The 23,130-nt window shown below is 52.4% G+C and overlaps 1 non-coding gene across 1 annotated transcript; it reads right to left on the bottom strand.

Annotated features, from left to right (window-relative positions):
* Nucleotides 1-18,572: 18,572 nt before the first annotated feature.
* Nucleotides 18,573-18,644, bottom strand: TRNAQ-UUG. The gene has a single exon. It is a non-coding gene; the product is annotated as a tRNA-Gln (tRNA).
* Nucleotides 18,645-23,130: the final 4,486 nt, after the last annotated feature.

Here is a 23,130-nt window from a genome sequence, read left to right as displayed (position 1 = left end):
TTGGGTCACTGTTTCCATGGCTGAACAGCAAAGAATCACTCCCAGTTTCCCTTCTATCTGCAGCAGGGTTAGCCTGTGTTGGTGGTTAATGAGGTGGATCTAGTTGTAAATTGTTATTCATTCCCCATCTTGACAATTCACACAGTCCCTTTCCCATGCAGACTCCCAGCACCTCAGTGATCCTGGTAGCAGTGGTTGGGGCCTGAGATTTTCAGGGTTCTTTCCCCTTCCACCTGGAGTGAACTCAATTTTTTCTCCATCCCAGAAATTCCATGAAATAACAACAGGGGCATAAAGAAAGAGGGGAGAGAACATTGATCCAGACTCTGGGGCTTTGGGCTGATTTAATTCTTGGTAAAAACATGAACTTGATTCCAAGAAGGGAGAGAGGAGAAGCCTGAAGCTGACTTTAGTCCCAAGCTGGGGTCTCCTGAATGGTGGGAAACATCCTTGGCTACTACCCAGGGACAGCAGCTACTGGTGACATACCAGGGCTGGGATGAGAGGGGAATGTTACATGGACTTTATCATACAGGCCCCATCCTGCTTCTCAGAGCCCACGGGTGAGAATCTAGAGAAGGGTGAGTCATTTCTCAGCTGCATTCTCAGGAGAAGCCGGTAGCCGTCCTTGACCAGAGACCCAGGGGAGCAACCACGGCAGTTCTGGGGAGAGCTCTGGCTGCCAGGGGATCCAGCCAGGAGAGGGAGTGCTGGGGGCTCTGGAGGGCCAGTCCAGTGGAGCTGTCTCAGGAGTCAGAGGTGGCCTTGCCAGTGGGGAGGCGCTAGGTCACATGTTGGTGGGGTGGGGAAGTAGGGACTACAGGATGTGAGGCTGGTTAAAATGAAACTGCACAAAAAACCCTCCCGCTTTGCTCCAGCTAAAGGCCCTACTTTGGCCTCTCCCCTTTCATAAAAATCTCCATAACTACCCCATCTGTCAGAAACCCCCTTTCTCCCATGGGTATTTTCACAGTTTCTTCCTTTTTTCATGGACTCGTACAAATATTTTTGCCATGGAAATGATCAAGTACATTTAACATGAGAAAAACAATCAAACAACACATCTGTGTCTCTTTCCCCAAGCATGGTGTGTCTCAATTTAACTCCTGAAAAGTCTAGGCTGGCAGAGTCACCCCTATACTATTTAGGAGAGGGATAGCTCAGTGGTTTGTGCATTGATTTACTAAATGCAGGGTTGTGAGTTCAATTATTGAGGGGGGCACTTAGGAATCTGGGGCAAAATCAGTATTCAGTCCTACTAATGAAGGCAGTGGGCTGGACTCAATTGTCCATTCTAGGGGATAGGGTACCTCCATTATCTCTTTTTTCTTACTTCACATCAGACCCAGGACTTGCACCCAGCAGTTCTTGGGGCCGTGGGACAGAACTGAGCTTCAGAGGCAGAAGTGAGGGAGAATGGTTGGGACTGAGCTGTCTGGGGAATATTTTAATCCTTATCTATTTTTCAGAGGATTAAATCAATGCAGCTTCCACTTCTCCATCTCTCCCAAGGAAATGATGTTTCTGTGCAAAGTACCCAGACCTTTAAACAATAAGAAATGAAATGAAATGGCCACATGATGGCAACAGAACCTAAGAAATTTGTTAGTCTCTCAGGTGCCACACGTACTCCTGTTCTTTTTCAGCATACAGACTAACACGGCTGCTCCTCTGAAACCGAAGAGATGAGAAGCCATGTTCTTGTTCAATGAGCATTAAAGCTGAAAAGGGAGATATTTCCTCTTTGATTTCTAGGCCCCCACCTCTAATCCACTAAACACCCCTTTCCTCCCACAGCCAGGACTAGAACCCCACAGTCATGACTACTAGCCCCCCAACCCTGGTCCCTGCAACAGAGGCAAAGCTCTGAGACCCCTATGCTAGCCCCTCACTACCCTGCTTGTGCTGCACTTGAAACCCAATGGGGTTTCCTTGGCCAGTTTTGACTCACTCCCAGGAAGGGTGTAATTTTAGGAGCAGGTTCCAAATAGTGCAATTTACCAGCCAGAAGAGGTAGCAGATGTCAGTGTAGGAGCCATTGAAATAACTCTGCACTTACTTAGATGCAGACACACCCAGCTCTATGGTTGGTAAACTTACAGAGACTCTGATCCTGCTCATGAACTAGCAGCACATGACCTGTAAACAGCTGCCATTTGAATGCATCTGAAAGCTACATGGAACAACGATCTGTGTTAAAGGAAGGCTGCCATTTATTAGAGCCCCAATTGATGCCGTGTGCACAAAGAGAGGTTTGAATGTGTAACAGGGAGTTTGGTAAATCTTGGTTATTTTATTTTTCTAAGAGGCTCCTTTCCACCCCCAGTAGAGTTTTCAGTCCCAATGGCAACTTACTTACCAAATGTAATACAGACTAGTCCATTCCTCCCAAGTGGATGTGGTTCTTGTTCTTCTCCACAATGTAGCCCATGGAGGCCAAGAACCTGCAAATGTGTCTTCATGTGCCTTTGTTTAATTGATGAAAACAAACCTAGACACTTAGAGGATTGGAACTGATTTCAGCTGGGGGCCATGTTTGCTAGGTTTTTATGCATTTGCACAGGAAAACATTGGGTGTGTCCATTCATTTCAGGGATCCCTATGTAGTAAAGCTCCTGAGCATACTGGAAATGGAATTATTTTTACTGAAGTAACAAGTTTGTAAGGGGGCACTTGGATTTGAACTAAAAACCACTTGAACTGCAGTCAAAAACTCTACCACTGAGCTTTACCCCCATGACATTTGCTTTGGTAAGTCCATGATCTTAAGGATTTTGAAGGACAGACTCTACCTCAGTGAACTCCTTTTCTATTCCCAGACCACAGGGGTTTTAAAAATGGGGGTTAATTAAACTTTACATATATATGTAGACACTACAGCTTGTACACACACCAGCATAGCTTCCCCCACTGACATAGCTACCACCTCTCAGGGAGATGGGTTAACTACATGGACAGGACAGCTCTCTCCCCTCCGCTTAGAGCATCTTCATTATTTATGAATAGGTGGGAAATAACCTCCTGAATGGACAGGAACCAATGTATCAAATATTGCTGTGTCTGCATTCAATATGGGTAACTGGTCATATTGAGCTGGATTAGTAGGAGCGTTGCCAGCAGATTGAGGGAAGTGATTATTCCCCTCTAGTCAGCACTGGTGAGGCCACATGTGGAGCATTGCATCCAGTTTTAGCCCCCCTCCCACCACTACAGAAACAAATTGGAGAGAGTCTAGGGGACGGCAACAAAAATGATCAGGGGGCAGGGGACTTACGAGGAGAGGCTGAGGGCAGGGCCGCCCGGGGGGGGGGGACAATTTGCCCCAGGTCCTGCAGGGCCCCCAGGAGAATACAGGATTCTATAGTATTGCAACTTTTTTTTATGGAAGGGGCCCCCAAAATTGTTTTTCCCCAGGCCCCCTGAATCCTGTGGGCAGCCCCTGCCCAGACCGTGGTGCTGTCCCCCCACTCCACCCCCTTCCCTCGTTCTCCTCCCTCCGCGGCCCCACCTGTGCTCCACCCTCACTCCCATTTGGCCACTTCCCACCCCTGCTCTTTGGCTGAGGCCTGCTGGTCCCTGGCTCCTCTCCTCCCCCAAGGCCTCCTCGCGCCTCTCCACCCCCTACCCCAAGGTCTGCCTGCTGCCACCCCTCTCTGCCCCTCCCCTGAGACCTGCCCTGCCCATCACCCACCCCTCTCTGCCCCTTCCCCTGAGACCTGCCCTGCTCATCGCCCACCCTCTCTGCCCCTCCTGAGACCTGCCCTGCCCATCGCCCCCACCTCTCTGCCCCTCCTGAGACCCGCCTTGCCCATCGCCCCCACCTCTCTGCCCCCTCCCCTGAGACCCACCCTGCCCATTGCCCACACCTCTCTGAGCCCTCCCCTGAGACCTGCCCATCACCCACACCTCGCTGCCCCCTGCCCACACCTCTCTGCTCCTCCCCTGAGACCCACCCTGTCCACCTCTTTCTTTGGTCATTAGTTGTTATTCCTTGAAACATCAAGGATGGAATAAAAAGCTGAGTTTACTCCAGGGTGAGGAAAGAAAGGAGCCACCAACCCCCTGGCAAAGCTCAGTGCCCCAGAGAAAACCTGCCCCCTGCTATCGCAATCACTGATGTACTGGGGATATGATGGGAAAGGGACTGTCTGAATGATCGAGGCAGGAAATGGACAACAAGCTACAGCAACGTCATTAGCCACAAATGCACTCTCCTCATGCTCCAGCCAGAAGGGAAAGGAGCAGGAATTCTTGCTGTTCAGCCATGGACACACTTACACAATGGCACAGCAGTGTGTGTGTGTTGTGGAAGCTGGTTTGAGGAAACAACTGGAATTGATCACTCAGTGAGAACAGAACTAGAGTGCAGTGAGAGCCACATACCCAGCAAGTAGTTGAGGCTGAGTGGTTAAGGCAATGGACTAGAAATCCATTGGGGTCACCCTGCGCAGGTTCAAATCCTGCTAACTATGGAGGAAGTTGTGGTTCTTTAGTTTCAATGGAGCTGGGTCATGTCTCACTTTTAAGCTATGTCTACATGAAAGAGTAAGGTGGCTTTAGTTAAAGTGTTTTAATTGAACAGCTGTTGCATGTCCACCCTATGCCCCTGTTGTTAAATCCTTGGGGCAGCCGGTGTAGGAAGCAATCACTTGAGGCCAGAGAGCAGGCAGCTAACCAAAACCTCCATTTTATTTACAGATATACAGAGAGCTCACTCAGCCGGTAGAAACCGGTTGAGCTAACCCATAATAATCTAACTCAGTTGCCATAGCAACAAAAACCATGACAACCAAATACACAACATATTCCTCCCCCCCTAATAAGAACATCCCCTAAATAAAACACACACTAGACTAGAGAAGGAGGGTAGACTGCCTCCATTCCCGGCTAAACCCTGGGGATTATTTTGCCCCATAACCGTGGGTTCGCCCTAGCTAAAGATCCAGCCGATGAGGAGGCCTTCTGTCTCTAGGTGGATTATGGCGAACTTCTGGTGTTATTGCACCCGAAAGCACTAGGGGCTCAGGGTCCGCAGCACGAACAGGTGAGGAGGTGGTATCAGCTCGTGCTGGGCAAAGGGGTATCTCAGCCGCCGGCAGTAATGGAGGAGAACAGTCAGAAACAGGTGACTCGTGATTCGGTCCCTCACCAGAAGAGGTGAAGTCAGACCCCTCAACTGCAGATGGGTCCTGAGGACTGGCATGACCTGGCAACAGCTGATCTACATGTCGCCGCCAGGTAAGATTCTCTGCAGTCCGGACTGTGTAGGAAACAGGTCCTGTTTGAGTGATGACTGTGGCCGGAACCCATTTAGCTCTGGAAGTATAATTCCGAGCCAAAACTGGCTGTCCCGGGCTAAAGGTTCGGTCTTTTGCTCTGGGTGCCCGTCTGATGACTTGATATTGCTGCTGATGTTGCACAATTTGTCGGGGTTCAGAAGGTTTCAGCAGATCAAAGCAAGTGCGCAGCTGTCGTCCCATCATTAGAAAGGCCGGAGATGCGTGGGTCGTAGCATGAGGTGTGTTTCTGTAGGAAAGTAAAAAGGTATCCAGACGCTTTTGAATGGAGTGTTGTCCCCTTGCTGATTTCAAAGCGTTTTTCATTGTCTGCACAAATCTTTCAGCTAATCCGTTGGTGGACGGATGATATGGTGCTGACGCAATGTGGTGTATCCCATTTGCCTTCATAAAATTTTGAAACTCCTGAGAAACGAACTGCGGTCCGTTGTCGCTCACAAGTTGTTCTGGCAGACCAAAATGACTAAAGAGTCCTCGTAGTTTTTGGATGGTACTCTCTGCAGAAGTGGACTGCATTATAGAGACTTCTGGCCATTTAGAATGGGCATCTATTGCCACCAAGAACATGCTTCCTTCAAGGGGGCCAGCAAAGTCAACGTGAATACGTTGCCACGGGTTTTCAGGCCAGTCCCATGGGTGTAGGGGTGCCCACTGGGGTGCATTCCTCACACCCTGACATGACATACAAGCTTTTGCCTTCTCTTCAATAGTGCTGTCCAGTCCAGGCCACCAAAAATAGCTTCGTGCAATTTCCTTCATGCGCACTATTCCACAGTGACCGGAATGTAACTGTTCTAACATCTGTGATCTCAGTGGTGGTGGAATAATGACACGTCTCCCCCACAACAAACAACCAGATTGGACCGATAACTCCGTCCGCTTGGACATGTAGGGAACAAGGTTGGATGAGACCGGAGAGGTTTGTCGAGATTTTCCATGCATCACCAGGTCCATAACGTGGGACAATACTGGGTCAACGCGAGTTGCCTTCTTTATCTGAGTAGCAGTGATGGGTGTATTCTCAACCTGTTCAAAGTAGAAGATTTCCTTTTGGGCACTATCTTGGTGTTTGACCGGCAAAGGCAACCTTGAGAGGCCATCTGCATTGCCGTGCAGAGTGGATTTCCGATATTTGATTTCATATGTGTGTGCTGAAAGTAACAATGCCCAACGTTGCATACGACTAGCAGCTAATGGGGGAATGCCTGTGTAGGGTCCAAAAATTGATGTCAGAGGTCGATGGTCTGTGAGAAGAGTAAATTTTCGCCCAAACAGGTAGTGATGAAACTTCCGAATTCCAAAAACAATTCCTAATGCCTCACGTTCGATTTGGGCGTAGTTAGTTTCTGCTTTGCTTAGAGTGCGTGAAGCAAAAGCAATAGGTCTCTCTTCTCCTGAAGGCATAATATGTGACACGACTGCTCCCACTCCATAAAGGGAGGCATCGCAGGCCAATTGCAGTGGTAAGGATGGATCAAAGTGCGTTAGAACTTCAGAATTTAGCAGTGCATCCTTAGCTTTGTTAAACGCAACATCACAGGCTTCAGTCCACTTCCAGGCCTTGTTCTGCCCAAGGAGCTCATGAAGTGGTTTTAGCAGTGTGGCTAACTGTGAGATGAACTTTCCATAATAGTTCAGGAGTCCTAGAAACGAGCGCAGCTGGCTTACATTTCGAGGTGGGGGAGCCTCCACAATAGCTTTAACTTTTGCAGGGGCCTTATGAAGACCTGCAGAATTAATGATGTGTCCCAAATATTCAACAGAGGGCTTGAAGAATTCACACTTGTCTTTGCGAACTCGTAGGCCATACTCTTCCAGTCTTTGTAGGGTAGCCTCTAAATTCCTTAAGTGATCCTCTTCATTTCTTCCAGTGACCAGGATATCATCCAGATAGCACTGAACTCCTGACAAGCCACACAAGATCTGGTCCATAGCCCTCTGGAACAGGGCGGGAGCAGATGTTATTCCGAAGGGTAGGCGACAGTATCGATAAAGCCCTTATGAGTCACAATAGTCAACAGCTCTTGGGACTTTTCATCGACGTGCATCTGTAAATATGCTTGACTCAGATCAATCTTACTGAACTTTTGTCCCCCAGCCAGGCCTGCGAAGAGGTCATCGATGCGGGGAAGCGGGTATTGCTCTGCACACAACACTGGGTTGACAGTGACTTTAAAATCACCGCAAATCCGGAGAGAGACATCTTTCTTCACGATTGGAACGATAGGAGTGGCCCATGAGCTATGGGTAACTGGTATTAGGACTCCATTGGTGACCAGGCGCTCCAGGTCTGCTTCAACTTTTGGCCTGATGGCATATGGCACAGTTCGGGCTTTCAGATATTTTGGTGGACTGCCAGGTTTAATGTTCAATGTCACAGTGATTCCCTTCATACTTCCCAAATCATCTCCAAAAACAGCAGCATGTTTCCTTAGAATAGGGGTTAGACTGGTTTCTTCTTTAGTCATCCGGTGCACTTCTGCCCAGTTCAGTTGAATCTTCCCAAGCCAAGACCTACCCATTAAGGCTGGGTAGTCACCTCTCACCACAAACAGTGGCAATTTAGCTGCCTGTCCATTGAGCTCCACCTTAACATCAATAGTGCCCAACATGGGCACAGCTTCACCTGTATACGTTTTCAGAACAGTTTTTGTTGCCTTAAGCGGAAGATGCTGTAGCTTTTCCTTATACACAGTCTCAGGAACCAGCGAGACAGCTGCACCGGTGTCTAGTTCCATGCGTATAGGTTTGCCCTCCAATAAAGGGGTTACCCAGTATTCATGTGAGCCCGCTGCCAAAGACAAAACATGCAGTGGCACTTCCTCTTGTGAGGAGGTGTCACCTTGATCATCTTGGGTCTGCTCTAGGGTATGCAAGGTTCCTCTTTTTGTCGGCCAGACCACAGGCCTCTTTTTCTTTTGTTTACAGGCATACTCAATGTGTCCCTTTGCCACAGTGTCGACACACCAGGTCCTTACACCAGCATTCTGATGCCTGGTGACCCAGCTTACCACAGCGGTAACATTCTTGACTCTGCACCATTTTGTGGGTCAGTTCTTGTGACACTTTTTGCACCCTAGGGGATGCACCGATGTATTGTGCCTCCCTTGTAGCCAGTTCCATGGAGACAGCAATATCAACAGCCTTCTGTAATGTAAGCTGAGCCTCTGTCAGTAGGCACTTCCGTATAGCTTCACTGCAGAGGCCACACACTAACCTGTCACGCAGGGCATCATTTAACATCTCTTTAAATTCACAGTGTTCTGCTAGCTTTTTTAAAATGGCTACAAATTGTACAACTGTTTCATCTTCCTTTTGGTCTCTTTTGTGGAACCTATATCTTTCAGCAATTACCAGTGGTTTTGGGGAGAAATGAGACCCCAGGATTTCCACAATGTCACTGTAAGATTTAGTCTCAGGCTTAACAGGGTGCAGTAAGCTGTGTAGCAGAGAGTAGGTTTTAGCCCCTACAACAGTTAAGAATATTGGCACCTTCTTCGCTTCTGTAATGTCATTTGCAATACCAAAAAGCTCAAAACGCTCAGTATACACATGCCACTGCTCTGTATTCTCATCAAAAAGCTCCAGGGGCCTGGTCAGAGTAGCCATGATTTTTAGTTTCACTTTCACAGTCAGTGCAACAAGCAGCTTTTTTTGTTTGTTTGGTCTTTACCTTGACTTCTACTTCCTTCTGTTACTGGAGCAGCACCAGGATCCCACCCTCGTTGCCAGTGTTAAATCCTTGGGGCAGCCGGTGTAGGAAGCAATCACTTGAGGCCAGAGAGCAGGCAGCTAACCAAAATCTCCATTTTATTTACAGATATACAGAGAGCTCACTCAGCCGGTAGAAACCGGTTGAGCTAACCCATAATAATCTAACTCAGTTGCCATAGCAACAAAAACCATGACAACCAAATACACAACACCTGTGTCACCAGAGCACATCCATGCTAGCACATCTCTTGTCTCGCCACAGAGAGCAGTGCACTGTGGGTAGCTATCCCACTGTGCAGCTGGCTGCAGGGTGTTTTGGGAAGGGTTTGCAATGCCTCACGGGCTGGTACAGCATCACATAAACAACCTGCTAAACAGTGAGCTGATAAAATGTGCAGATGATCCAAAACTACCGGCTTCCTTCCTAGAATGAACACTCCTTGAGTGGGGTGACTACAGGGAGTAGCTCAAACCTCCAAAGTGCCTGGCCAGGGGCAGGACATTAGCACAGCAAGGGAGGGGTGTGGCCGTGACATCACAAAGACCTTTTGCAGGACCTCAGACTATTGGTCAAATGTGGTGGGGAGGTGGTGACCTCACAGAGAGATGCTGACATCAGCCAGGCAGGAGAGGGGCGAGGGGCCAGGGACACCTCAGAGACCCCTGTGGCTTTGCTTCAGCAAGTCTCCTTCTCCAGGTCCCTCTTTGAGGACTGAGAGAGTATTCGGGTTCACGTACGTGAGCGCCAGGAGGAACCTCTTTCGAGTTTTCTCCTTCCCTTTTTGTGATTTTACAAGAAAACAGCTGTCCCTGTTTAGAAGGTAAGAGCCTGCTCAAGGTCTGAAACCTGTTCGGTCTAATCCATCTGGTGACAGTTGAATTCTAGGCATGGAAAACACGAGTTTAAGGAGGCAGAATTTTATTCCGCACCTGGGATTTTGTCCCATAGAATCACTGGGGACATTAAGGTTTCTCCTTTTTGTTTCACCTTTTCCTCCATCCATCCCTTCCTCCTTTCTCTTCTTCTCTTGCTTCTTTTGTCCTTTCTCCTGTTCCCTTCCCAACACCAGGAGCGAGGGGTGTGTGTGTGTGTGTGTGTGTGTGTGTGTGTGTGTGTGTGTGTGTGTGTTGCGGAGGAGTGCTCTGCAGCTCCCACTGGGAGGTCCACCCAAAAATGTGGGGCTGAAATAATGCTGGGGCAGTGATCCCCACCGGTGACCTGGGCCATCCTTTGGGCTCTCTGGTGAGAACCCTCAGCCTCCCGTCCTCAGTCTCTACCCTGATTGGCTGAGCAGGGGGTTATTGACAGGGAGGAGACTCAGGTCCTTGTTGTTCTCTTTTAAGACCAAGTAAATAAGTCAGAACCAGTTCTATGTTTGATGAATTTTGCTGCTTCTCTGCATTAATGGTCTCTGAGCAGTTCATGATTCTCTCTAACATTGCAGTTCTCCTCAAATACTTGCTGAATAATTACTGTGCACTGTTGTTGGTCTGGAGCTCATCTGAGAGCACTTTATTCAGGTCATTCAGTGTCTGAAATTCAAGATCCAATGGATAGTCTGAAAATCAGGGCTCTTGGGTCCTATTCCCAATGCTGCCACTGACTGGAATTCTCCTTTCTCAGCCTTAGCTTCTCCCTCTTTCAAGTAGGGATAATAATGATCCGCTCCTACCTACCTCAACACACACAATGTCTCTCCGCACACACAAACAGTCTCCACACTGCAGTTGGAAAGCAGATGGCAATCTAGTAGGATGCCCATGGAACAATGGAAGAGAGAAACCTGCATCACTGAAAGTACAGCCATGAAAACACCAAACACCAGCCTTGCCTAGCTGGCAAGAATCAAGCCTCCACAGAAAGATCCCCATGGTGTCAGCCCAGCTCCCTAAGCCCTCAGCCACAACCACTTAACACAGGGGCCTTTCTACACTCGGGTTCTGTTCTCACTGAAGGGTCATTTCCAATGGTTTGCTCAGACCAGCTTCCCCAGCACACTCACTGCTGTGCAGCTCTGTACGTGTGGCCGTGGCTGAACAGCAAGAATTCCTGCCCATTTCCCTACTGGCTGGAGCATGGCTAGAGTGTGTTTGTGATTAATGACGTTGCTGTAGATTGTTCCCTCCCTGCCTTGGCAATTCAGACAGTCCCTTATCCCAATGTATTTCCAGCACATCAGTCCCTAGTTGGGTCTCCTGGGCAGTGGAAAACTTCCCTTGTTTGGTGCTGCCAAGGCGATCGTGCAGAGCTGAGATGTCTCTCGGCTTGGATCAAATGGGGAATGTTGGATGGAATTTATCACACAACCCTCCCTGCTCCCCAGAGCCCCGCGGGGAGAATCTAGAGAAGGGGGAGTCATTCCTCCCCTGTGCTCCCAGAAGAGCTGCTAGGACTCCTTCCTGCCAGCTACTCACCCCTGGATTCACCCTCAGCTCCTGGGATCTTTCTGCTCCAAAGGCACCAGAGTCCTGGCATGTGGAGGGCGTCACTGCACAGTCTGAAACACAAGGGAGGTTTCTGGAATTGAAGAAAGGAGCAGAAAATGGAGAGGAAAGAAACAGAGAAAACGCTTCATCTCTCTCCCCTCCCCCTCCCAGCAAGAAATGTGACCAAGGACCAGCGTTAGGGGAAATGGTGCCCGGGGCAAAACTTGTACTTTGGCACTTCCCCATTGCCCCTGGACGATCCCCCTCCCCTTTTAGTGCTAGCTCCTGCACTCCCAACCCTTGCACCTCCTTCACCCCTAACTCCTGCCCCCTCCTGTGCCCTAACCCCTACACTGTGTCCCCTTTGCCCTTAACTCCCACACTCCCTTCCTGTGCCACCAGCCACTGCCCTGCTCCTGCACTCCCTTCACCCCTAACCCCTGCACCCCCTCCTGCACCCATGTGGGGACACTGACCTGTGTGCATGGAGCAGCTGGCATTGCTGCCTGCTCCTGCCTGGGATGCTGCTCCTCCGGGCACCCCTAGGGCCTGCGGGGCGGAGGAGGGGAGAGAAGCGACATCATCTGAGCTCCCTACATCCAGGTCACTTTCCTCAGCCGGGCTGCATCAGGGGAGGGCAGAAAGCAGCAGCTTCTGATGCTCCCCTCAGAGCCCAGCCCAGGTGGGGAAAGTGACCAGGACGCAGGGAGCACATAGTGTTGCTCCTCGCTCCCCACAACCCTCTATGGGGCCATGGAGGAGCATTGGGGCAGGGGAGAGCAGTGAGCACCTTTGCACTGGCACATGGTGCCCTTTGACCCCCTGGAGCCCTGGGTGGCTGCCGGGCGGCCCCACTCCTAAGGCCGGCCAGGCTCCCCAGCACAAACAGCAGAGACACAGGGAGACTGGCCCCACACTGAGCAGTGGTAGCCTGGGCGGCTCGTAATGGAGGCTTGGGGGGCTCAGCCTCCCCAAGCCTTGCGTCACCAAGGGGACAGTGGGGCCCATGACTAGGGGCCCTGGCCAAATTGGGCCCCCCTGGAAAAGTCTCCCCCATGTCGGCCCCAGGGCTGGAGGAGCTCCCACTCCCTGATACGGCCCGGGGGCTGCAGCAGGGGCACAGAGCTTCTCTGGTCTTGGGGCCACAGCGGGGCGGGGTAAAGGAGTGACAGGGTGGGGCTAGTGGGGGAAGGGGTGGAACAGAGGTGACAGTGAATGGGGCCGTGGGTGGAAGGTGTGGAAGGGGGCAGAGCCACAGACTGAAGTGGGGGGGCAGGGTTCCAGTTCTGGGGCTCCCGCACTTGTTCTCCCTTTCCCTGGGCTTTGGCATCACTAGCCCCTGCTTAGCGAGTAGGGTTCAGTGGTTCCCAAAATGTGGGGCATGACTCCTAGGGGGACACAGATGAAGTTTCATGGGGGCACCTCAGGGCCCGAGCCAGCCCCCATGGAGGGAGCAGCGCTCAGCCCCACTCTGCCCCAGCTCTTCCCCAACCCCACCCTCAGCCTGGGCCCCTGGCTCCCAGCCCAGCCTCAACCCCCTTACCCCTGTCTGCACCCCTCTCTCCAGCAAGCAACAGCCCCACTCCCAGCCCCGGTTTTCGACCGTGGCTTCCGAGGGGCCACAGCCATGGATGTCCTCAATCACTTCTATGCAGTCCAATAAAAGCTATTCCTCACCCACCTACCCCTCCATCAGGACCGACTAGGGATGTTCTGCTGCCCTTCACTCATGCAGGAAGGATAATAACATTTCATTCCATTCAATCCTAAAGTGATTTTAACTCACCACCAGCCAAAACTGGTCATTTTGGGGAAGCAGCCCCATCATGCTGCATACCTAGGCAGACTAGGTGTGCCTATGCAAACACGGTCTGTTCCTGAAGTCTTTCCCCCAGCTCCTCACTAGATGTGAGGGGGGAGCTCATTGAGCCCCTGCTTACGCTTAGTACCGGTATTTAAAAACTCCATATTGGCCCTATCACTGCCGGCCTTAGATTTCTCCTCCTGTCTCCTTTTTGGCTGCTCAGGTGAGATGGACGCGTGGTTAAGGTGATGGACTGCTAATCTATTGTGCTTTGCATACATGGGTTTGAATCCCATCCTCATTGGATGTATTTAGTCTTCACACTTTCTTTATAGGGTATGTCTACACTACCAGATTAGTTCTATTTAACTTAATTTGAATTTGTGGAATCGACCTTATAAAGTCGAATTTGTGTGTCCACACTAAGGACACTAATTCGACTTTGTGAGTCCACACTAACGGGGCAAGCGTCGACATTGGAAGCGGTGCACTGTGGGAAGCTATCCCACAGTTCCCACAGTCCCCGCTGCCCATTTGAATTCTGGGATTTCCCCATAATGCATGCTGGGGGGAAAAATGTGTCGAGGGTGGTCTTGGGTAACTGTCATCATTCAACGTGCTTTCGGACGTCTCAAGGGTAGATGGAGGAGCTTACTGACTCGCTCGGATCTCAGCGAAACCAATATCCCCATTGTTATTGCAGCTTGCTGTATGCTCCACAATCTCTGTGAGAGCAAGGGGGAGACCTTTATGGCGGGGTGGGAGGTTGAGGCAAATTGCCTGACTGCTGATTACGCTCAGCCAGACAGCCGTGCAATTAGAAGAGCCCAGTGGGAAGCGCTGTGCATCCGGGAGGCTTTGAAAGCTAGGTTCCTCAGGGAGCAGGGTAACCTGTGACTGTTCAGTTTCTTTACAGAGAAGCTGAACCTGCCCCTGCTTCAGTTACTGTTGACTTTCTCCTGCGGTTACATACCCCGTTAACCACGTTTCCCCCCTTCCAACACACGTTTAAAAATAAAGTTAATGGAACATTGTTAATTAACAACGTTTTCTTTATTAATGAATTCGCGTTAAAGGGTTGAAACAGGAACGCAGACTGTGGTGGGTAGGGTGTGCAGTGATGTTAACACCGCTTCTACACTCGAGGAATGATAGGCTCCTGCTCCTAGAGCGGTCTGCAGTGCCGGACTGGTTGTTTCAACGGAGCCTGCCATCCCTCCTTTTTGGGACTCTGTGTGCCGGGGCTATGTGACCTTGTGGCGGGGGAGGACGGTTACAGATTCCCCTGCTGCGTGGCTCTGTGGTCCGGGACAAGGATAAGTTCTGTAACCACCCTCCCATGCCACAAAGTCACGTACCCCCCCACCCACACAGAACATGGAAAACACCTCCCAGACTGACCAGGGTGCCTACTGACTGCACTGTGTGTGTGACCTGCTGTTGATCCTGCCCCCATGTCTGTACCCTGGTAAAGGTGACTGTCATATGCAATTAACAACCCCCTTCCCCTCCCCTTCACAGACAATCTTCTGTACAAAAACTTGACAGAAATAGTAATTAACAGCAAACTACTTTTAATAATCAACTACACAGTTAGGGGATGAAACTGGGATTGGGGCTTTGGTGAGCCAGGAAGGGAAGGACTTCTCAACATTTAGGGAATGAGAGCCTTCTTGTATTTGTTCACTCTGCAGGGGTGCAGTGACAGTTTTCATGGCCCCTGTCGCCCCTCCTTCTTGTTACTTTGGGTGAGGGGGGTTGGGACTTTGTGGTGGGGGAGGGCGGTTGCAGATACAGTGCAGGGGGGCTCTGTCCTCCTGCCTGTGGTCCTGCAGAACATCCACAAGGCGCCGGAGCGTGTAAAATTTTCCCGGGGCATTTCCTGTGTGGCTGGTCAGAACATCCAAGCTCGGAATGCTGTCCAGAGCGTCAACAGAGTGGTGCACTGTGGGATAGCTCCTGGAGCTACTAAGGTCGATTTCCGTCCACACATAGCCTAATTCGACATAGCCATGTCAAATTTAGCGCTACTCCCCTCTTCGGGAAGGAGTACAGAATTCGAACTAAAGAGCCCTCTAGGTCGAACTAATTAGCTTCCTGGTGTGGACGGGTGCACGGTTAAGTCGAATTAATGCTGCTAAATTCGACATAAACTCCTAGTGTAGACCAGGCCTATGAGGAGCCACAGGATTCTTTGCTGCTTTTACAGATCCAGCACATCTGCCCCCCGTGCCCAGTCACTGCCCACCCCCATGTGGGGGCACCAGCACTGTGCCGGGTCGTGATGGGAAATTATCCAAACTGGCCTCGGGGAGATGTGTGTGTCCCTGCTGCCCCCTGCTGGTGAGGCTGAGCCCTGCTCTGTGTGTGTGCGCATCTGTGACACTGTTTGTATCAATGTGTTGCTGGGCTAATCAGTAGGAAATGGCTTTGCAGGATTTTGTATCCTGCAGCAAGTGACTCACTCACTCACACACACACACACACACACACACGGACTCACACAATCCCAGGAACACTCACACACAACACACCCAGAGGGACAAGCTAGCCCAACCCCCAAAGAGAGAAACAATCACACCCCCAGCCACACTCACAATCACCCCCCCCACACAATAATATTCACAATCATGCTCAGAGACACAACCGCACACAGTTCACTCCCACTGCTCCAAATACAAGGACCTCCTGCCCCACACAGCATGTGCCAAGGCCTGTGGCACTCACTGCCACTGGACAGCTACCAATGAGAATGATCCCCTCGTGCTGGATCATCTGCTTGGCTCCCCACTCCCTCTCAGGGTGTGTTGTGCGGCGTGGCTGGGGATTGTGCAATGGCCTCGCACCAGGCAACGCAGAACGGACACCACACACCCTGCCCTGCCTCACCTGAGCTGCTCTTCAGGTGCATTGGAGCCCAGCACCCTGCACCTTGGCACTTCTGCCCCACAGGAGGTGACCTGCAGCCCCGCCACACTCCGCAGAGGGGAGAAGGGTCAGGCCAGCCAGCCCTTGTAAGATGGGGAAAACACCACCGGGGTTGACGGTATGGGGGACATACGGAGAAACGGTTGTCGTGCCGGCAGAAGGCAGCAGAGCACACACACACACACACAATTGCAAACATACATGAACACATGCATGAATCCAGACACACACACACACAATTGCTAATATATACAAACACCTGCACAAATCCAGCCAGCACCAACACAAGCCTGGGAGCCAGGGGAGCAGAGCAGGCTGGAGCCGGGTCACTCCACTTCCTGCAAGATGTAGCCAGCCCCCCACGTCCCACGATGGCCTGGGACCAGCCCCCTTCTGCTTCCCCCCATGCAGGCCTGGGACCCCAGCCTGCTCTGCTCCCCTGGCTCCCAAGCTTGGGGGGGGAACCGCCCCACAGCACTCACCGGCGGCGTGGCCGGGAGCCAGGGGAGTGGACCAGGCTGGGGCTGGGTCACTCCACTTACCAGGCAGTGAGTGCAGGGGCGGGGGCCATGGGGAAGAGCCAGGCAGCCCCCCCTGCAGCAGCTCCCCTCCCCAGCTCACCTCTGCTCCGCCTTCTTCCCTGAGCACGCCGGCGCCGCTCCACTTCTCCCGCCTCCCAGGCTTGCGGTGCCAATCAGCTGTTTAGTGCCGCAAGCCTGGGAGGGGAGGAGAATTAGAGCGGGGGTGGCGTGCTCAGGGGAGAAGATGGAGCAGAGGTGAGCTGGGACAGGGAGCGGTTCCCCTGCACCCCCCGCCCCCCCGTTACTTGCTGTGGGCAGCCCTCGCCCCCGCACCTCCCAGCCCCCTGCCCCAGCTCACCTCCATTCCCCGGCCTCCCCTGAGTGTGCTTCTCGGCGCCCCCCAACCACTTCGCACCCTGGGCGGCCGACTAGTTCGCCTAGTGGTTGCAGCAGCCCTGGCCACTGCCTGTCAGCAGGATTCCCCCTCCTCCTCCTCAGGGAAACTAAATCTCCCCACCTAGACAGCCGGTCCGTCCGCTGCACCCCAGTCCCCCATGCCTGAGCCTCCCTGCCAAAGCCCTGCACCTGGCTCCAGAGAATTAAGTCTCACGTGTCGCTGGGAACTCGACTTCTTGTGCCCAGAGAGTCTCGGCCCCCCTCAGTAGCTGACCTGAGAAACACAGTGTCTGCAAAAGCAGCAAAGAGTCGTGTGGCATCTTATAGACTAACAGACGTATTGGAGCATGAGCTTTCGTGGGTGAATCCCCACTTCGTCAGATGCGTCAGTGTCGGCCTTTCCCAAAGAAGGGCTTTTTCCTATGTGACCACGTGGCCTAATGGATAAGGCATCTGGCTTCGGATCAGGAGATTGAGGGTTTAAGTTCCTTCGTGGTTGTGCTTGTGCAGTTTTACCTTTGGGCTGAAAGTCCTGCTCCCTTCAGGGCTGGAACCTCTTCTTGGCCGCTCAGGTCAATGCTCTGGCTTCAGCTAGAGCCCCAGGAAGGAGTTGGGGGTTGGGTGCCCCAAAGGCTGGGGCATGAGCCCCAGGTGCTTCCAGTCTTGCCTTTGCCATTCCTGACTTGCCAAAGAAAATGGGCGGCTGCCCGGGCTATAGTGTGGAGCAATTTCCCTCTTCCAAGTGTGCACCTGTCCCTGTGCTTGAGGGGGTTTGCTACATGGAGCCTGGGTGTTTCTCTGCTTCTCGCCAGCTGGGGAAAAATCTCCTGCCCCACTGCCAAAGTGAGCACCTGGAGTTGGAACGGTCAGAGGCCCCACCAGGGGGGCTGGCCCTGCTTTCCTACCATCTTCTGATGTTGGCCACAGAGCATCAGCAGCCGCCCCGCATGCTCCTCTGTGGGTGGCCTTCAGTGGGTGTTTGGCATGGCAGGGAGCAGCCTGGCTGGGTGTTTTTGTGCCTGTCTGAAGGCCACACATAGGCATGGACCTGCCCTCCTCTTGCCCTGACCTCAGTTGCTCTGTGGCTTTTAAGCCTTCCCTTGGAGCTGTCAGCACCAGCCGCCTCTGCTCTAGGTGCCCAGAGGAGGAGAGGTGCTGGGCTCCAGCCTGGGAAGCCTGGCCCCGGCCCTGCTTCCTTTAAATGCCATGTGGGCAAGAGGAAGAGCTGCAGCTACAGGGACCAAAGTTGTGGACATCAGGTGAAGCAGCAAAAAACCCAACATCAGGTCAACCCGCAGGAATCTCTAGCCAGACTGTTAAGTTCTAGGACCCCACCCTCTAGCGCCCAGCTGGACCAGAGACACATCTCCAGTGGGCACCAGTGACCCAGGAGGAGGAGAAAAAAAAATCACTTTAACTCAGCCAGGGAGAGTAGCTAAGCACATTGAGCTCCAGGGCTTTGCAGCAAACCAACATACCTGCCAGAGGTCCCACTGAGAGTTGAACTCAGATTACAGGATTCAAAGTCCTGAGTGCTGCCCATTACACCATGGGACCTGCTGCTGTGTCATTTGCTAGACCCCTGTGACTCTCAGCTGGCTGCTTTGCACTCTGCACTTATTGCTTCCCACCAGCGGCTTCCTCTCGCAGGACTCTCTCTCCTCCTCCAGCGACTGTGGTCCTGCACTACCGGATCCGTGGGTTCTGCCCTGAGTCCCTGCATCCCCCTGCTTTGTCTCCGTTCCCTGCAGGCTGCAAAAATGTCAGGGCAGGCCACCCCTCCCTTCACTCGGTGCTCCCGCTCATATCGGCCAGCTGCAGCCTCATCTCCTGGAACTCGGGCAGCTGTCGCTTGATCTGGTTGTACAGTCACACGCTGACTGGCTCCCCTGCCTGGATGCTCTTGTGGAAATCCCACAGGCAACGCTGCAGGACTTGGCGCTGTTGGTTTCTGTAATGTTGTGGTGTTTCCCCAGCCACCGGAACAAAGCCGCCAACTCCTCCCTCACCGACTCCCACCAATCCCCCTGGTTGCCATAGGACCCTCTGATGCTTTCCTGTTCTGCCAACACCACCAGGCCTCGCCCCCTTGCTCCTTTATCGTGCAAGCTCTGGCTGTTCAGCTTCAATATGCTCTGCCCTGGGTCAGGGACAGGGGCAGCTCCAGGCACCAGCGCAGCAAGCTGCGGGGGGTGGCCTGCCGATTGCTGTGAGGGTGGCAGTCAGGCTGCCTTCGGCAGGCTGCCTGCAGGAGGTCCCCTGGTAATGCGGATTAGGTGGCATGCCTGCGGGAGCTCCGCCAGTCCCGCAGCTTCAGCGGCAATTCGGTGGTGGTTATGCCGAAGGCGCGGGACCGGCGCACCTCCCGCAGGCATGCTGCTGAATCCGTGTTACCAGAGAACCTCCAGCAGGTGTTGGGATAGATCTGTATTACATTATACACTAATGTTAGATGTGTAGAGAGTGTGACTAGAAAGGAGCAGTGTGACGGTGCTGCCCGTGGGAGCCAGCTGAGGTCACTCAATCAGGGTGAACTGCAAACAAAACGGGGCAGACAAACCCCAAACGCTGGTGGTTATTCCAATACTTAGATTTACCAACCAGCACAAAACAGCTTCTGTAGCACCTCACTGGTTACTCAGAAGCCAAACAACACAGTTCCCTTATAGTGCCCAGCCTCAGGCCTCCATCCAGACACACACGTCAAATATGATGATGATTCCTGAAAATCTTATCTCATCATATAAAAGAAAAGGTTCTTCCAATCCCAAAGGATCAGCCACATACCCAGCAGGTTCAATTATAACTTAGATCTTACCCAAAATACATGCTACAGCCAATTCTTATTAACTAAGCTAAAATTTATTTAAAAAGAAAAGAGAGAGAGAGAGTGTGTTGGTTAAAAGATCAATATACAGACAGACTTGAATTCACTGTCAGAGCTGGGGGAAACCCAGGGGGCTGCGGGTCAGGAGTGAGGGGGCACCAGCAGAGCTGTGAGTCTGGAGGTCAGGACAGGGATGGCAGGGGCTGCGGGTCGGGAGTGAGGGGCACCAGCAGAGCTGTGAGTCTGGAGGTCAGTACTGGGATAGCAGGGGCTGCGGGTCGGGAATGAGGGGCACCAGCAGAGCAGTGACTGGGGAGCTCAGCTGGGAGTCCAGGGGGCTGCGGGTCAGGAGTGAGGGGCAGCAACAGAGGTGTTAGTCTGGAGGTCAGGACTGGGATAACAGGGGCTGCAGGTTGGGAGTGAGGGGCACCAGCAGCACAGTGACTGGGGAGCTCAGCAGGGAGCCCAAGGGGATGCAGATAGGGAGTGAGGGGCACCGCTACAGCTGGGGGGAACTCAGGGGGCTGCGGGTCGGGAGTGAGGGGCACCGGCAGTGCAGTGACTGGGGAGCTCAGCGGGGAACCTAGGGGGCTGTGGGTCGGGAGTGAGGGGCACCAGCAGAGCTGTGAAACTGGAGGTCAGGACAGGGATAGCAGGGGCTGCGGGTCGGGAGTGAGGGGCACCAGCAGAGCTGTGAGTCTGGAGGTCAGGACTGGGATAGCAGGGGCTGCGGGTCGGGAGTGAGGGGCACCAGCAGAGCTGTGAGTCTGGAGGTCAGTACTGGGATAGCAGGGGCTGCAGGTCGGGAGTGAGGGGCACCAGCAGCGCAGTGACTGGGGAGCTCAGCGTGGAGCCCAGGGGGCTGCGGGTCGGGAGTGAGGGGCACCAGCAGAGCTGTGAGTCTGGAGATCAGGGCTGGGATAGCAGGGGCTGCGGGTCAGGAGTGAGGGGCACCAGCAGAGCTGTGAGTCTGGAGGTCAAGACTGGGATGGCAGGGGCTGCAGGTCGGGAGTGAGGGGCACCACTAGAGCTGGGGGGAACCCAGGGGGGCTGCAGGTCGAGAGTGAGGGGCACCAGCAGAGCTGTGAATCTGGAGGTCAAGACTGGGATGGCAGGGGCTGCGGGTCAGGAGTGAGGGGCACCACTAGAGCTGTGAGTCTGGAGGTCAGGACTAGGCTGGCAGGGGCTGCGGGTTGGGAGTGAGAGGCACCAGCAGTGCAATGATTGGGGAGCTCAGCGGGGAGCCCAGGGGGCTGTGGGTCGGGAGTGAGGGGTGTAACAGAGTCCCTGGGCGATGCTCTGGAATTGCTCCCCACCAAGCCAGGCAGGACTCTGGGGAGCCTCCTCTCCCTTGGAGCAGACTGTCCTCAGGGCAAGAAGCTCATACGGCTTCACCTCCTGGGTCTCTCCTTGGAGCATTCAGCATCCTCTGGCCCTCCGTGCGCTTCCCACAGCGAGTCCGCCCCGGCGGGGTCCTGGGGAAGCCAGAGGGTCCTGCTCCCCGACTTCGCAGTCAGACGTGACTCTCAGCCAGCCAGTAACACAGAGGTTTATTTAGATGACAGGAACACAGTCCAAAACAGGTCTTGCCGGTACAGACAACAGGACTCCCCTTAGTTAGGTCCATCTGGGGCCCCAGGGAGGCCACAGCCCCGTTGGGAGGCCCGAGCCCCATGGGGGCTCCCCTCCATTTCCCAGCCAGCTTCCAAAACTGCCACCCCCCCCCCAGTCCCTCCTCTCTGGGCTTTGTCTCCTTCCCAGGCCAGGAAGTCACCTGATCTCTTTGTTCTCCCACACCTTTAGCATCCCCCTGCAGAGGGGAAGGGCCTGGCCATTAGTTGCCATGGAGACTTCGTCACATGACCCACTCTAGACGAAGTGAGGCAGAGTTTGGGCCAACGTCAGTTTGGAACAGCCCGACTGAACCCGGCAGTTTTCTCACAGTATCTGCTGCCGTAAACCGCATGTAGTGTGGACGTGCAAACCCCAAAGGGATCAAACATGAAAGACACATAAGGCCAGTTACGGGGAGGTTTCCATGGCCAGGCCTGAGGGTTAAACAGCTGGGCTCTAACAGCTGCCTCCTCCAAAGGAAAAGGGGCCTCAGCACCCATAAAAATAACTGGTTGCAAAAATCAATCGTCCTGCATCCATCACCATTTTAAATTCTGACCTCTCCTGCCTGACGTGTCTTTGTTTAGCAAACAAGCCAACTGGGGAACTCTGGGGCTCTTACCCTCTAACTCATTAGAAGGTTACACGTCTTGACTCAAGCAATTTTCCTCTTCATAGAATATTTATTTTAAAGTTTATCAAAATAAATTCCATTTGAAATAGGAATAATTACAGTCTACACTGGGGCTCTATTTTCATACATGCTATTTCTTTCCCATGTTCCCCCATTCTAATTCCTTTGGAGTGAGGTTTTACTTTTCAAGATTAGCCACCATTTCTGATATAGTAGGAGGGGCAGGGAGAGAACTAGAAGAAAACCTGAATTATATTGTAACACTGAAAGTTATCACATAATCAGCCTCTTACTTTACACTAATTAACTTCATGTTTAATTTCATTGTCGCTGGTAACAACTTATTCAAAGATTATAAAATATAAATCTATAGGGCAGTTTTCTCTTAATTCCCATTTCCACCCAGTGAGCTTTGTGTGAAATCACATTCTACAATAACCTAGGAGCCTTCCATTTCTGTGAGTTCATTTCGCCCTGGGTCTTCTCCCAAAAGTGTGGGTGGAAGGGCTCTCATGCTAGTGGGTAGGTTGCGTCATGAGAAAACCACCTGTGCTCTATTTCCACACTTTCTAATCTTTCAAAGTAGCAGGAGGTGGAGAAGTGATACAAATGCTTAAGACTTAATAGCAAAACTAAGAGACAAAACCATGGAGTCAGCATTCATGTATCCTGCGGCCTGAACTTGGAATCTGATACATTCCCTCATTGGCTACCATCATTTGCCCAACATGGAACTGCTTCTTGTCCAGCAAGTCAGCCAGATTGGGACCCACAGGCATGGAATGGCTCTGAAGGAATCAGCTGTTTCTCTCTGTGCTTCATGAAACTTTGGATCCAAATGGTAAAAGACAGTTGTTCCTAATTTAATCATGGCGTCCTTTAGGAGTGTGACCAATGCCACTTAACTAGGGAGCAGCGTTCTAAAAATAGTTGACCTGGGCCACAGGTCACCATAGCTTCCATCTCTA

The sequence above is a fragment of the Mauremys reevesii genome, linkage group 12, assembly GCF_016161935.1.
Source record: "Mauremys reevesii isolate NIE-2019 linkage group 12, ASM1616193v1, whole genome shotgun sequence".
In the NCBI taxonomy this organism is placed as follows: Eukaryota; Metazoa; Chordata; order Testudines; family Geoemydidae; genus Mauremys; species Mauremys reevesii.
The sequence above is the reverse complement of the archived record's forward strand: the minus strand, read 5'-3'. Positions and strand labels throughout refer to the sequence as shown.